Source organism: Podarcis melisellensis (genome assembly GCF_964234715.1).
Source record: "Podarcis melisellensis genome assembly, chromosome: 5".
Taxonomy (NCBI): domain Eukaryota; kingdom Metazoa; phylum Chordata; class Lepidosauria; order Squamata; family Lacertidae; genus Podarcis; species Podarcis melisellensis.
The window spans coordinates 22,664,187-22,680,575 of record NC_138537.1 but is presented as its reverse complement, the minus strand read 5'-3'; the positions used below and the strand labels follow the sequence as shown (position 1 = coordinate 22,680,575).

Below are 16,389 nucleotides of genomic sequence, written 5' to 3'. Positions count from 1 at the left end.
GCTGCATTATTTGGCTGAACCCTCAATATTTAACTCTTCTAAAACTGACTTAACCCATCCTCATAAAACTGCCCTCCCTCCTATGTGACCTTCCATCTTCATAACATCCCAACCCCAGAAAGCGCAAGCCATGTAAGATGCAATTAACAAAATTTGTAAAGAAATGAAAGCGAGGGGAGTACAAGAGAAATAGTGAATGGCAGTTAATAAAACCAAATTAAATCAAGTAAGCGTATTAAACATGAAAAGGCTACCTAAATAGACAGACTTTTAAAGCATCCTTGGTTGCTATGGATGACTCAAAGAGGTGGGTTAATTACGCAGTGAATGTTGGCTGTGGTTGTGAGAATGACATCTGTATTTTGGGTGGGGCAGTACTCTGGGAATGGGGGAATTGTGTGAAGAGCCTGTTTGCATGCTATTGGTCCCTTGGCCCATCACTCAAGCTTGATATCACCTCCTCTAGTTCCTTGCAAGTATTTATGGCGGGGCAGCCAGAGGCAGAACCCCTGCAACACCCATAGTTCAGTGCTAAATGAAGGATGTGCCAGAAGACTTAGGACAGCCTTTGGACAACCTAACACTGAAGTAGCCAAGTGGAATGCAATTTGCTGCTTCCAATGTACACAGCATCAAATGATAAACATTTTTAGTTGTATTCTGTTCTGAAGTACAATCTATTATATTGTACTTTGATTGTATATTTCTCTTTTCATATGTATTGATGTTCTTCATGGCTCTGGGGTCCTTTGGACCAAAGAGCAGTACGTATATAAATAAACCACACCATACTACACCACACCCCAGGCTACTGGAAGCTGGAGTCAGAATCTCCGTTGTGGCTCAACAGGGCTACATTAGTTACTATTCATATTACAAAACTGGGAAGAAACCAAAACTCCATCATTAAATAATTGTACTCTCGATATGCTGATTTTGGTGGCACATGAAAAAAAAAATTTGATTACATGGACTTACAAAAAGAGGCCAATTCACAGCAGTGTGACAAGAATTTCACATTCTTCCGAGGTGGATGTGAAAATGAAGGTGCTTTTTCTAAAGGCATATTGCAGGAGCCTATACACGAAGCATCAACATTAAAACAAGGGGAAGTGATAGAACATATGGTTCGACTTAATGCAGGGATGGTGGACTTTCTCAGCTGGGATTTCTCGCATTGCATTCTGGGAAACCTTCCAGCAGTCACATGTCAGTGGTGGGCAGTGGTGAGGGCTGTTGGCCTGAGGAGAGGAAGAGTGGTCTTGGGAGTGACAGGAAACAGAGAGAAATGCCCAAGAGTCCACATTTGGCTCAAGGCCTGATTTTCCTTATTCCTGTCTCAATAGATTATTCTTTTTTTTTCATGTATATACATTATTTTATAACACAAATAAACAACACAAACAGAAAAACAAACAATACAAATTCTTGTCTTATCCTTATTTTTTCTAAACATTGTTAGGTGGGCTTCCCCAAGTCCCCCCTATCTGATTTTCATTTTACCTCATCTTTAACAGTTTACATATATCATAATATCTAACCATTTCTTTTATCACGCTTACTTTAACCATAAAAATCTTCACATTTTATCAGTTACAAATAATACTATTTTAAAATACACCATCTTCCACTTCTAACCCTACAGCCTATATCCACTTCCAAAACTATTCTAAGATTTAAATATTAACATATTTTTTTCAAATATTCCTTAAACTACTTCCAATCTTCTTCCACCGTCTCCTCTCTGGTCTCGGAGTCTACCAGTCAAGGACATTCCCTAACATACCTTTATCATGCTAGCCTATATCCCAAGACTGCCCCCTGCTCCCTACCCCCACTTTCAATAAGTGTGGGAAAGCTTGGAAAATGGATTTGCCTGTAAAAGTCAGGAAAGGGTGTCTCATTTCACAATGCAGATTGTCAAGCCAGGCGGTGAAGGAGTTTCACAATTTACTTCCAAATCATCTGTATGAGGCTCATGTACACTGCAATGCTCTAGGCAGCTGCCTAGTGTTACCTAGTGGCTGCTTTGCACAGCTGTCAGAGCTCTGGCTGTAAACATCTGGGGGATGCTTTGCGCTCAAGGCTCAGACTGCATTAATGTGCACAGCCTGGAGTTTCAGTCTGAAATCCACTTAGTCCATCTGAAGCACCCAGAAAACTGAGATGAATGAAGGCTGATTGTTCTAACACCGATCAAGTCCAAAAAGTGATTATGGTTTGAGGCGTGTCTAATTAAATTTCTGGAAGACAGGACTGTATCTCACAGGCCATGCAAGAATTCTTGGTATTGTTCCAGGAGAATGAATTCTTGCTGAATAGAATGGGAACTTGTAATCACTATGGATCTGTTTTTTCTCTTGTACATTTCAAAAAATAAGAGATGCAGGATATCTTTGAAAGTACTACCTTGTCTCTTTCCATTGCTTTACTTCCCTCTTCCTTCCTCCCCTCTTTCCATGGTTTTCCAAAATGTAAAATTTATCAAGAAAGCCAGGGGTAGCAATATGGTGCCTTCCAGATGTTATTACAGAATCACAGAGTTGGAGAGTTGGGAGGGACCTCCAGGGTCATCTACCCTTTGCAATGCAGGAATCTCCACTAAAGCATCCATGAGAGATGACCACCCAACCTAATAACCTAAAGTAAAACTTAAGTCTTCAAAGGTATACAGTTTCTTTAGAACATAATCTTTACACCACATTTGCACTGATTTTAGCTCAAGGTAGTACGAGACCAACTTGATGATGACCGCTAACTTAGATGGCGTTCAAAAGATGATTTGTTTGTGAGGATGAGGCTACTAGCCATGATGGTTATTCTCTGCTTCCACAATGAGAGGTATTAATGTTTCTGAATACCAGTTGCTGTAAACTGCAGGAGTGGAGAGTGCTCTTGTTCTCAGGTCATGCAGGTTGGCCGTTGTGAGAACAGGCTACTGGTTTAGATGATCCAGAAAGTTTCCAGGTGGAAACTTACATTAATAATATCCACTTAATGAACATAGAATCATAGAATTGTAGGGCTAGAAGAGACCCCAAGGGTCCTCTGTTCTCTAACCGCTGTGGCCTTGTTCATTGAGGCAAAGGCTCACTCAGGAAGAAAGGCATACAGGCAGGTGTAAAAGGCTTCCTTGCCTTTTCTCTTTTTCAGAATTTGATGAGATATTGATGTGAGGGATGGCTTGCTTCTCAACAGAATGCTTTTACTGAACCGACTCTGGCTAGGTTTCCCCAGCCTCTTGGGACAACTGAGAATCTCCACACATTGCTTTAGGAAGCTTTGCTGTATTTTCTCTCGACTTGCCATCTCTTCTTCTGACTGCTGCGAGCGACTTATTTCAAGAGGCTCTGCTACGCACATCAAACTCATTTAGGTATACAACAAATTGAAGGAAACAAGATCGACTGTGCATTGTGCCCCCTTAGATGAGCTTTGCGGCTGCTGCTGATAAATACAGGTTGAGACAAATAAGCCACAGTGCAGCTTACCAGATTGCCGGCAACGACGTCAGAAAATGACACACTCTCAGTTGATGTATAGACCTAGAGACTGAAGTCGTTCGCTCCTCGCACTGTATTGGTGTGTTATATTCATTTGCTCAGACATAGCAACATTTGCTGCAAATACTCTTCCAGTGTGAAGATTGCCTTCTATAATAAGGTTCCTACATTTCCTGGGAGGATAGGGAACTGCTGTGCCTTTAAGAACTGCACTGAAAGGAAAATTCCATCAGGCACAGCTTTTCTCTCCTATAATAAACTTTATCTGTCTGCCCTAAAGCTACCTACATTTAGTTTCCTGCAATTCTTAGAGGTTCGTCTTCCAGGATCATTTTCAATACATTTGTAAAAGGGGACACTACGAGAAGCATTTTCAAGGGTGACATAGCACACCAAAAACAGGATAGGCATTATGCAAACAAATTATCCATTTCCATAGCCGAAAACGCCATGCAAAGGTCAAAGGGTGTAAATTTAGCTTTTATGTCTTGTCTTGGAATGTTTCTGGTTTTCCTTTTAATGTGAATTTGCTTCCAGATGTAAATGTGCACATTGTTCTGCCTGATCACTGGTTTCCATACAATCTGGGGCGGCCTCTTGTATTCCTGCTCCTCCAGAAAGAGATCCAGATTTATTATAGGCTTTTTAGAAAAGACAGCAATTATGCTCTGTGTGCCTCTGTGTGTACGCACTGGCGCTTTTTAGAGACTTGGAATACTATTTATTGCAAAGGAGGAGAGGGAACAGGAAGCATTTTGCATGCATTCTAAAAATAATGTTGTAGCTTACATTCCTTTGAAATTATTTGGAGGACAAACTCGATGCAGTTTATAACTGGTTTTGTCTTAGTATTTCCCTTGTGGAAATAGGCTTGTTAGATTTTTAATAAGCTAATTGTTAATAATCCATAAACATCTCTTATATCGATCCACAATCCCTCAGTTCCTCCCAGATTGACATCTTGTTATCTACTTTTAGTTACTTCTCCTACTCTGCATACTCTTATCTCAGTAGTCCTTCTCACATGATAGAGCCACATTTAGTGTATGCATGTTCCTTTCCCACATCCCACATATTCAGTATAAAGTCTGGACAGAACCTGTATGAGTACAACTGCATAGACAAACAAGGATCTTCAAGATATTTCTCAAAAGCCACTGCTTTCAAGACAGGGCCACAAAACATCAAAGGAATGACCTGGGATAAATCTCAGGTGATTCTTTGGACATGCATACATACACACACATGTACATAAACATATAAAACTGCCTTCTTTCTGGGAGAGATTTATTAATATCCTGAGTGAGATAAGAATGTTTGGAAACATTGAAGGGTTTCACTGCTGAAATTCCATGGGCTCTCTCCAACCAAGTTATACTCAGAGTAAGGTAAAGGTAAAGGGACCCCTGACCATTAGGTCCAGTCGTGGCCGACTCTGGGGTTGTGGTGCTCATCTCGCTTTATTGGCTGAGGGAGCTGGCATACAGCTTCTGGGTCATGTGGCCAGCATAACTAAGCCACTTCTGGTGAATCAGAGCAGTGCACGGAAATGCCGTTTCCCTTTCCACAGGAGCAGTACCTATTTATCTACTTGCACTTTGACGTGCTTTCAAACTACTAGGTTGGCAGGAGCTGGGACCAAGCAACGGGAGCTCACCCCGTCACAGGGATTAGAACCGCCAACCTTCTGATCGGCAAGTCCTAGGCTCTGTGGTTTAACCCACAGTGCCACCTGCGACCCTATACTCAGAGTAGACCTACTGAAATGTATGTACCTAAATTAGCCATGTCCATGCATTTCACTGGGTCTACTTTGAATCTGAAGTGGTTGGATACAACCCCATGTTCTCAATACTTGTGCAGAAACAACAATAACCTCTGGTGCCTGCTACTGTCGCAGCAGCAGTAGCAGCTGGGTAGACCTACAAGCCTCCTCTTGTCACATACCCCTCCCTCCAGCAGCCATTTCAATTCAAGTGATTCTCTGTTTCAGACAAGAACATGTATTCTAGCCACAAAAACTGCTCTAGTAGGCAAATAGCGTCTTCTTTGTTAGAATATTTCCGTTCCACCTTAAAAGGGAGCAGGCTTTGTGAGTCACAGAGTCTGCGTATTTCCTGTTCACAGGATGTTTATGTTTTCTATTGCTTTCGTTTCTCTCTCTGTGCCTAAACACGCAGGAGAGCATTATCTAGAAGTTTATTCAGCGTTGGTCAGATCCACCGTCCGGAGGCGACGTGGGGGCCATGATGGGCCATATCTCCCTGGCAATATCCCAACATTCTTAAGCCACGGCACATGTGAAAGTTACAGTTATCAGGTGAGGAGGGTAGCACACCAGGCTGCTATAGAATACCTGAGATGAAAACCAAGAGACTCAACACAACATCCACCCATTAGTAAAGACATCAGGAGAACTCCACAAGTTGCATTGTTTTGTAATCAGATTTGGAATAGATAGCCATTGTAAGTTTATGACTGCATGAAAACTTGACCTGATAAGAACATAAGAGCCCAAGGAGGCATCTAGCATCCTTTTCTCACAGTGGCCAATCAGGTGCCTATGGAAGCCTGCAGGCTGAATCTGAGTGTGACATCATCCTGTCTACCTATTCCCAGCAACCAGCATTCAGAAGCATACTGAGTGGCAGTGGAGCTAGAACGTAGCCATTGTGGCTGGTAGTCATTGATAGCCTAATATCGTCCATGAATTTGTCTAACCCTCTTTTAAAACCATCCAATCTGGTGGCCATCAAAACATCATGTGGGAGTGAGTTCCATAGTTCAACTATGATATGGACATGAGAAACCTTTCCTATTTGCTCAGGCTCTTTGAAAATGTAGATATTTTATCCTGCTCTTAGTTTGCTGGCTGTTTATTTTGCCTTGTTGTATTTTGTTATGTTTCTTTCTTCTGAGAGTTGTATACTGCCCTAGGATCTTTTGTTGAAGGTGGTTCAGAGGTATTCTAAACAGAAATTAGAAAAACTGATGAGTACAGTTTCATGTCTCAGTTTAATCTTTGAGCTGAATGCGTTTGCAAAGATATATTTTAAATTAAAATGGAATTTTGTCCCTGAAAATGTTGAGAGTATAACTTGTGTATTTCCCCCCCAACCCTTCATGCAAAGTATTTATTTCTAAACTCGAAATACTGAACTCAACTGATTGAGGGCCAGTTCACTTAATCTGTTATGATGACCTTTGAAACATCAACGCCTACCCATGCTGTGCTTTCTGAGTTAATGGAGGATTATCTTGACTGTCTGAAACTCATATTGCTTCCCTGTCATTGTTTCCCAGCACTATTCTACTTTTCCCGCTTTCGCTTTTAGAACGCTTATGTATTCCGTACTGAGAACAAGGTCAGACAACAGGCCGTAACATTCATCCTTCAACATCAAGTGAAATAAGCAATTTAAATGGTGACAACGATAAGTGTTTTGTTATGGATTGTACCACAAAGGAAAATTTATAATGGGTGCTACAAAACTGCTTTGCTTAGGCTCCTATTTGTCATAGAAAATAGGGAGCAGGAATTACGGATTTTCTGTAATTGGCTTAGAGGAAAACCATTTGCATGAAAACTCAGCAGTCTGTCTCTTGAGTTCAGTTGGGTTTGCTCCCAAGTAAGTATGTATAGCAGTGGTTTTCAACCAGTGTGTGTGGCACCCTGGGGTGCCTTGAATGATGGTCAGGGGTGCTGCGGGCAACACTGGCCTCTGTCCCTCTTTCCTTTCCTCCCTCCTCTGATGCCCCTCTCTTGTCTCTGCCTCCCGAAGGCTTGCGTAGCTGTTTATTGCAGCAGTCCCGGCTATGAGCTCTGCAGGCGAATGGGGCCTCTGAAAGGCAGGGCAGCTCAAAGACCAGGGACAGCAGCAGCTGCTGCCCAGAGGACTCCCAAGGGGAGGGGAGGGGAGAGGAGGCTGAGGGAACCCTCCACAAAGGAGGGTGTTTTTGAAAAAGGGTGAGAGGCTGCCAGCTCTGCAGGCAAAGGGTGACATAACTGGGTTCCTGAGTCCCACAGGAGTGCCACAGAAAGAATGTAGTTGGTCAAGGGAGCCGTGGACTCAAAAAGGTCCCAAACTTCTCATGTACAGGATTGCTTTAGAGAAGGAAGTGGTCTATGGCTACAGTCCTATATACTCTTACCTAGGAGTTAGTTCCATGGATCTCAGGAGAATTTATTCATGAGAAGACATGTGTAGAATTTCATTGTAGCAGTGAGCATAGCAGGGGACTGGTTGTTCTTGATTAAAATAGAATGAAATATATGGCCTGCATCCAATTTTTCCCCCCAACCCTCAGGGTCCCCTTCCACCCATTAGCCATTCAGTGAGAGGGAAAGGGGTTTTAGTATCATGGAAAGCATGCAATGGCAGCTATGTGCTCTGCAAAAATGAATAAATAATTTTTAAATAATAATAATGATAAGCAATGTGGGAAATGTCTCAGCAGAGAAGTAGATATGTGTTTCTTGAAAAAATTCAAAAAGTGTCCATTCATTTTGCTGGCAGTTCAGTTGTACAGTGGTACCTCGGGTTACAAACACCTTGGGTTACAAACACTTTGGGTTACAGACTCCCCTAACCTGGAAGTAGTACCTCAGGTTAAGAACTTTGCCCCAGGATGAGAACGAAAATTGTGCGGCGGCGGCAGCAGGAGGCCCTATTAGCTAAAGTGGTACCTCAGGTTAAGAACGGTTTCAGGTTAAGAATGGACCTCCGGAATGAATTAAGTTCATAACCAGAGGTACCACTGTACATGCTTCTAGGATTACTGAGGGTTTGAGCATTTAGAAAAGATAAAGGTGTTGAAGAGCTTTCAAAAAACTGAGTTTATAAATAATAATAAACAGTATATAGAGAAAATTGAAGACAAGGCTGTAGCTTTAGCTTGTACACACAGTACACACAGGTACACACACAACTTTGAATGGCTCACTAAATCACTTACAGCTCTTTTGTTTGCTCTTAAGAACATACCCAGGTGCTAGAATGATCTTATGTTTGCCTACAATTGACAGAGGAAACTCAGAAAAAAACTAGCTAGGAGTATGTGCTGAGCTATGTCTGCTCCAATGGATTTAATGAAAATCGAAGATGGAAAGAAAATCAGAGTTTGCGTGTGTGTGTGTGATTGTGTGTCAGTTTGTAACTGGTGCTCATTACAGTACTGTGACCTCCAAACAACTGTTTACTGGTGTAATGTGGCACTCAGCCTGAAAAAGGTTATTTGCCTCTGCTTCAACTATTTAAGGTATGTTCTTGTGTAACTTTGATCACACAAAGGGCCTAAGCAAGATTAGAGCCATGGTCCTTCAAGGCCAGATACCACAATCAATTGGTCAGCCTTGGAGGTCTAATGTCACTCATCTCTCTTAGTTACATGCTGCCTCCAGATCCCAGTGGGATCTCACTGCCTGAGACAGTTGCCTCAGGCTGCCTCATGGTAAGGCCAGGCCTGGCTTCACCTGCCTTCAATTCCTGCATCATCCTGTACATTCTTTTCCATGGTGTTGATCTGACTCCCCAAACAAATCCATTTCAGTAGCCACAAACAGCCTTGATATGAAAACAGCTAAACCCGCGGGGGCCAGCCTTTGACTCCTTGGAGACACTCCTGTCATAAACATCCTGTGAATATTGGGAACAATTGGATAGGTGCTTTCTGTTTCCGGATGACTGCCTGACTCAACAATGGATATAGCTAAAAATCTCACACAGCCCCTTGAGGACGCTTTGGATAAATGAGGCTATATTCATGTTTTGAGTGCAGCTTGAGAATGGTGCAACGGCTTCCGGTGCAATGCCATTGCTGAAGCTAAACTGCTATAGTCAGTGCCTGCGTGACAGAACTTTTTGGAATCATGTGCACTCTGTCAGGGCTCTCTTTTTTGTACTCCACAAAAGTTTATGCCATTATGCATGTGTTAGTCATTAGGATACCACAAGACTGTTTTTATGCTACCTAATTTCATGAGTTCCTTTTTGGTGGAAGAAGGGGGGAATCTTTTAAGAACTGCACCAGGTCCCTCGATCTCCTTGCCCCTCTGTGTTAGAAGAACAGAGTGGTTGCAGCAGATAAGGAATCAACAAACTCATTTCAAACCATGGTTCCTTCATATAGGCTTGTATCTTCACCTTGCAAAAGCTCTTCGTCTCCCCACTGCGAGCTGCATTTGCAGCCTAGAGAAGATTCTCTCTCCCTTTTCACCTCGCTCAGATGTCTGGATTTTCATTTCAGAAAAATCAGTTCAGTGATTTACATGTGCCTGCAGTGATGCACCCCCTCAAGGCTTGCTCTCTGTTTTCTTTTGCATTCCAATAAGTGTCTGTCTGTGTGTGTTTTGCAGAAGTGGAACTAATCACTGATTCTCACTGTGAAGTCATTAAGGCTTTGAAAGCTGAGACGGGAGGTCTCATTAATTTTCTAGGATTCAACACCGGATAGCTCCATGTCATTGTAAGAGGACATTCTGGAGTGAAAAGGAATTCCAAGTCCGTAGTTTTGTTGCTGCAGTGTGGGCAGTTCACGTAACATGCCCATGATGCTGTTTATTAAAAAGATTTTCATTTCAGTAACCCACTTGGCACAGATCCCATTTGGCACAGATATCGCACAGCAGTTCTCCTGTTTGGGTGCTGCCGTTGATCAGAGCAAAAGACTACAAGGAAGCAAGATACAAGATGTGTGCTTGTTGAGGGGGTTTGCAAAGATCCAGTGCTCTTGCTCAGAAACAATGAAGTAACTTCTTATTTCTTGGAGTCTTCTTTACTCTCCAGGCTAGTCTAGAGATTAGAATAATCGGACAGCCTAGCTTCACAGCATGCACATCACATGTATAGACAATATTCATCCAAATGTTAGAAGATAATTAAGAAATTATCTTAAGGGCAAAGGAAGCCACCTTCTATTGAAAAAGACTAATGGTCCATCTAGCTCAGTATCTATAGAATCATAGAACTGTATAGTTAGAAGTTACCCCTGAGGAATCGCAACTAGATCATATATGACTGATGACCACCCAACCTCTACTTAGAAACATCCAAGGAAGGAGAGTCCACCACCTCTCATGGGAGTCTGTTCCACTGTCAGAAAGTTCTTCCTGGTGTTTAGAGAATCTCCTTTATGGATAAGGCCTTTCCTTTTCCGGAATGTATGTGAACTACCAGTCTATACAGTAATGTGTCTGAAATTAGAACCCTGACACTAGTGATTCTTCTGGACCTCTCAGCAGCTTTACATTCTGTCGACATTGTTGATATTCTGGAGCACTTCACCAGAATGGCCTGGAGGGAATGTGCTACATTTAAGCATATCTAGTCTGGAATGGCAAGCGAATCAATGGCGGGCAATTATAGAAGCCTCATCATCTAGTTGTTCTGGAAGGTTGCCCCACCCCCGTGTCCTATGAGGTCTCACAATGACCCATCTTGTCTTCCGGATGGGCTGCTGCTCAATTTTTAAAAACATGCTTTTGTGTTGTAATGCTACTTATCGTTTCAGTTTTTCCATGAAAACTTATTGATTTATATGTTTAACAAGACATTTTTAATCATCTGCACTTGGTTTTCTTGGGATCCCATTGGGATAGAAATGGCAGGTTATTAAGTTCTATAATTTACAATGGTCTGTGGTTACAAGCAATAAATATTTATTGGGGGGGGGGGGAAATAAGCCCTCTAAAACCAACAGATAAATTACATTCAGAAATGATCTGAAACACGCTTTGTTTGCTTTTCCTTACAGATTAAACTGTGAGTACAATGTGATAGGACTGTGAAGCTGCAAACATATATGCATTTACCCATAAGTAAGTCCCACAGATGTTAGTGGAGCTTATTTCTGAATAGAGATATATAGGATTGTGCTGAGCCATTTTAATAACAAACTAGTTACAATGCAAGTAGAGATGAAAATTATTAAACCATGAGCATGTTTTTTGCTCTTTTATTCATGTGTGACAACCGGAGTTGTGCTGAAATCTCTCCTCCACTTTCTTGGAAGTTTGCTTCCTCTGAGAATTGAGGATTCTATTTTTCATCTACAGGGAACTTTAGAATTTCTGGGGGAGCAGGGTTTTGAACTTGCCTTATCATGGCAAGGTCGTGAGAGGGAAAGTGTGTTTCTTTTCATTAAACATTTCTCTAGTGCTCTGCAGTAACGCTTCCTGACTGAAAAAAAGTCCTATGGGAGGAATTGCCTCGTGACAGCTTCTCCTGGGCTTTGACTGAAGTGTGGGCACTAGGAAAGGTTGCAAAGTGTAGACCCCTGGAGATATGAGGCAGCACTCACATTCTTCCAAAATCTGTTCCAGAGAATCAGGATAAGTATGTGCCTCAAATACTTTTGTGTATGTACTTCCTTGCCTTGTAGGGGGTGGACACATTACTCTTGCTGGACTGTGAGCGTTAAAAGAGAACCATAGGGTTGCCTCCAATTCCAGTGCCAGCACAGACCCATTGGAAATAATGGCCACAGCTAACTTAGGTCCATTCATTCCAGTGAGTCTGCTCTGAGTAAAACTAGCATTGGCTAAAACCCATAGTGCTGGAGTTATCTAAGAGTGCCCACCATCACCATTGTCAAAGCAATGATTCTTCAACATCAACTTCATTGGACTGGTCATGTTGTTTGGGTGTGTGATGGCCTGGGAATCTGATTCAGAGGCTGAACCGGAGGAATCCCAGCCTGCACACGAGTCCCCGCCTCCAGGGCCAGCTGAACTGGGGCAGGGCCTTGATTCTGAAGCGCCTGCACCTGTGCCGGATCCTCAGGAGCAGGCACCAGGTGAATCCACTCTGGATCCGGAGGTGGTTGAGGACTCAGTGCCTACAGGTGAGTCTCCCCCTGGGTCCAGTAACCCTTCAGCCTCTCCTGAACTGCAGAGGCTCAGGGCAGAGAGACGAAGGGAACTGGTTTCTCCCAGGAGGAGTGCTCGCCTTAAGGCCAGGAGAGGCGGGTCTCCTGGGGGCCGGGACAGCCCCTGGCCTCAGAGAAGATAAAGGCCAGTCAGCCCGGTCCCAGGTTGCAGGAGCAACGTCGTTGAAGAGCTGTTTTGGCCAGCATCCAGTCCTGTTCCCCCAGAGTTCCTGTCCTTGCTCGGCTGCTCGCTGTGGACCCCGCTTTGCCCGCGGAGGACTGTCTGCCGACCCTCAACTCAGGTCCTGGACCTCGCCCCACGGTAACCTCCCCCTTGGACCAGCACAGGCTGCCTGATTATTGTCTTCCAAAGCAACTACTTTATTCCAAACTTGAAAATGGAAAGCATCGTGCCAGTGGTCAACAAAAGAGCTTTAAAGTCTTTCTCAAGGCAAATCTAAAAAAATGTAGTATAAACACCGACAACTGGGAAACACTGGCCTGCGAGTGCTCCAATTCGAGAACAAAGGTGTCATGGGCTTTGAAGACGCTTGAACTCAGGATGAAAGGGAGAAACGTGCTAAGAGGAAGGCACATTTGGCAAACCCTCACCATGATCAACTCCCACCCGGAAACCTACAGTATGTCCCCACTGTGGAAGGACGTGTGCATCCAAATTGGGCTCCACAGTCCCTTCCGGACCCACTGTTAAAACCATGTTTATGGAAGACAATCTTACTCGGCTACAAGTGATAGCCAAAGAAGAACAACCCATAGTGCTGGAGTTATCTAAGAATGCCCACCATCAGCATTGCACAGCCAGCAGGTGGGAGAGCCACAAAACAGGCATGAAAACACAGCCTTCACTCTTAATCGACATCTGGCCGGTCGGAACTCTATTTCTAGGTAGAAGGAACAGGGATAGCCGCTGGGCCAACACAGGCAGAAGTACCCTGACAACAGCAACATTGATGGGGAAACCATTAAAAAAAAAGAATTTGTGTTTGTGTATGACAAGGTTCAGTTACTATTACCATGCATAGGGAGGATTTAGGCTATTTGTGAGTCTGTGGCTGTTTCTGTTGTCTGTTTCCAGTAAAATGATCAGGTTCGAGCATTTTGAAACTGCGCCCCTGTCCTTGATTTGTGCATGGGAAAGGTGTTATTAGCTTAGCTGTGGAGAACAGAGAAGGATGGGGGGGTCCAATCAAGGTGGCAAGGGGGGGAGGATATGGCATTTGGGAAGCATGCCAAGTATAAGGTTACCAGATTTTTTTTCAATGAATCCGGGGACACTTTTTAACTTCAATGGATTTTGTATGGGGACTGATTTGTAAATCTGGGGACTGTCCCCAGGAAACGGGGACGCCTGGTAGCCTTAGCCAAGTAGGGGAAAGGTGGCTCAAACAGTTATTGGCTATACTGATCTCCCCCACCCACTAGGCACTGGATCTGCTAGTGCTGCTTTTAAACACCAGATCAGTTTGCAATAAGATCTTCCTCATCTACAATTTGATAATGGATGAGGAAGTTGACTTGCCATGTATGTTTGAGACCTGGATAGAAATACTCTCTCCTAGCTGTACCCACTTGAGTACTCAGATCAGAACCAGAGTAGGCTCACTGGCTATGAATGGAGTTTGCTGTAGTCTATGGAACTTCAGTTACTCTCTACAGACCACCTGTCTGAGTGAGTAGAAATGTGGAGTGTTTGTATAGTGTGTGTAGGGACAGATTTGGAATTCTGCTGGTGGAGAAGATCCACTGTCCAGCAGTTCCTCTACTTGAGCTGACAGAGAGTTGGCACGAGAGTTGGTTTTGAGGACCCCCCAGGATGCCAATTCTCTGGGATGTCTATGCTGAGGATCTGGGGCAGCTCAGGACTTCGTGACTGTCTTGACAAACATGGGGCTGTCCTAACAAGGCTGTCCCAACAACACACACTGGATTTGGGTTTCTCTCCTAGGCAGGAAGAAGGTGATCTGAAGGCAGAATATGTTACAAGTATTCTCTTGTCGTGTTTAGAGTGCTGTTGAGATTGAGACTTACACTAGCCTTTTCCCTTTGCAAGGCCTCCTATTAAAATGGACTGCCCCCCAGCCCCCTACGAATGCTGATGGATTTTAGAAGAAGATTTTATCACTCATATGACTGGTGCTCCTGCTGAAGCCCTGTTTGATTTGAGGAATGCAGATGTGGCCTGGATAGCTGACAAAATTGCCCCCAAGCATCTTATCCCAATTTGGAGAGCCCCAGGGGCCCCATGATACACACTAGAACTCAAAACTGACATTTTCATTTGTCATCATTTCATATCTGCGTTGTAAAAAAAAAAAAAGCTGAGCCAACATTATAAGGAGATACTTATCAGAACAGTGTCAAAACCAATTCAATGCATAAAGAAAGCTAGTGCAACATAGTGGTTGAAGGCAATATACTTCTGAATGCCAACTGCTGGAAAGTGTGGGTTAAAAAAAATGTGGGAGGGGATGCTGGAATAGGGAGAGCTATTTGGATTATTGAGCCCATAAGAATTTATAAATCTGGCTGGCTTGAACAGTCCTGTTACCAAGTGAGGCTATAGTGCAACCTTTTGCTGCAAGTCTTACTTATGGAGATACAAATACTGACCTACCTTACAGGCTCGTTGTAAGGATAATAACAATACCAAGTCATGTGGTATTTGAAGGCTTAGCCAAGTGTTATTATGAAATCAGTCCAAGGCTCTCTTTCACATGCAGACTGGAAAAGGAACCCTCCTTTGGACACAGCAGTGCATTCTTAATTTCTGTGCTGCATTGAAAATAACTATTCAAAACCGCCCCTAATATGTGCTATCAATGCACTTTTGACTCTAGCATTTAGAAGCAGAGCAGCTTTTGTGCACGTCACTGAAGAACGAGTCTCTCGCTTCGCTCCATGTCACTAACAAGCGTTTGCTCAAAAGTTGGAAACAGAAAGCTCTTAGGAATTGGCAGTAAGGGAAACATCATATTCTTGGGAATTTACTGCAGTAATAAAACAGTGATTAATAATACTGAAATACTTGGTTCATCCATCTTGCCATAGCCCCAGGGTACAGCAGTCAGTTCTGCTTTTGGCACTTGCAAGATTCCCACCCTCCCCCCATCTCCCCAGTTTGTTCAAAAGATCAAATGTCATACTTGTGGCAGGCAGTCTGGCAGTTACTACTAGATGCAGGAAGCAAATGGACCTTGTAGATAGAAGCCCTGAACTTTAGAACTTGCTGAGCATGAGGGCATGTCAACAGGGCTCTGGGCGACAGTTTGGAAAATGTCAAGTGTTCATGCCAGGGGAATAGGGAAGGCTGGCAAGCAGGCAGAAAAAAAAACTTTGTCTAGGAAAGGATAACCCTCACTTCTAGGGCAGAAGAGGCTAGCCACACACATCAGTTTGTGTTGTTGTTTATTGCATTTATATACCATCTTTTCTTACAAGAAGCTCAAGGTGTGGCATGCATGGTCCTTCCCCTCAATGACCCCACAATGACCCTGTGAGGTAGGTTAGGCTGAGAGGCAGTAAGTGGCCCAAAGGTCACCCAGTGAGCTCCATGGTCAAGTGGGGATTTGAGCCCTGGGCTCTCAGGTCCTAGTCCAACATCCTAACCACTACACTTGCTCTCAGACCTACCTTGGCACCAACTGGTTGTAGAAGCGAAGGAGCTAAGATTAACAACAACAACAACAACAACAACAACAACAACAATTTATTCATACCCTGCCCTCTGGGCGGTTCCCAATAGAATAATAAAAACATGATAGAACATTAATCATTAAAAACTTCTCTAAACAGGATTGCCTTCAGATGCCTTCTAAAAATCAGATAGTTGCTTATTTCCTTCATATCTGATGGGAGGGTGTTCCACAGGGTGGGCGCCACTACCGAGAAGGCCCTCTGTCTGGTTCCCTGTAATCTCACTTCGCACAGTGAGGGAACCACCAGAAGGCCCTCAGTGCTGGACCTCAGTGTCCAGGGATGGAGACGCTCCTTCAGGTACACT

General features: G+C 43.5%; 1 protein-coding gene and 1 long non-coding RNA gene across 2 annotated transcripts in view; one reads left to right on the top strand and one right to left on the bottom strand.

The window, feature by feature from the left end:
- The window catches only part of LOC309369975, a 29,121-nt gene extending 25,329 nt beyond the window's left edge, over positions 1-3,792 (top strand). Inside the window, exon 2 of the long non-coding RNA XR_014168296.1 lies at positions 3,154-3,792. This is a non-coding gene — a long non-coding RNA (uncharacterized lncRNA). The remainder of the gene's footprint in view (positions 1-3,153) is intronic.
- GPR149 (G protein-coupled receptor 149) overlaps positions 1-16,389 on the bottom strand; it is a 36,880-nt gene that overhangs the window by 2,441 nt on the left and 18,050 nt on the right. The window lies entirely within an intron of this gene.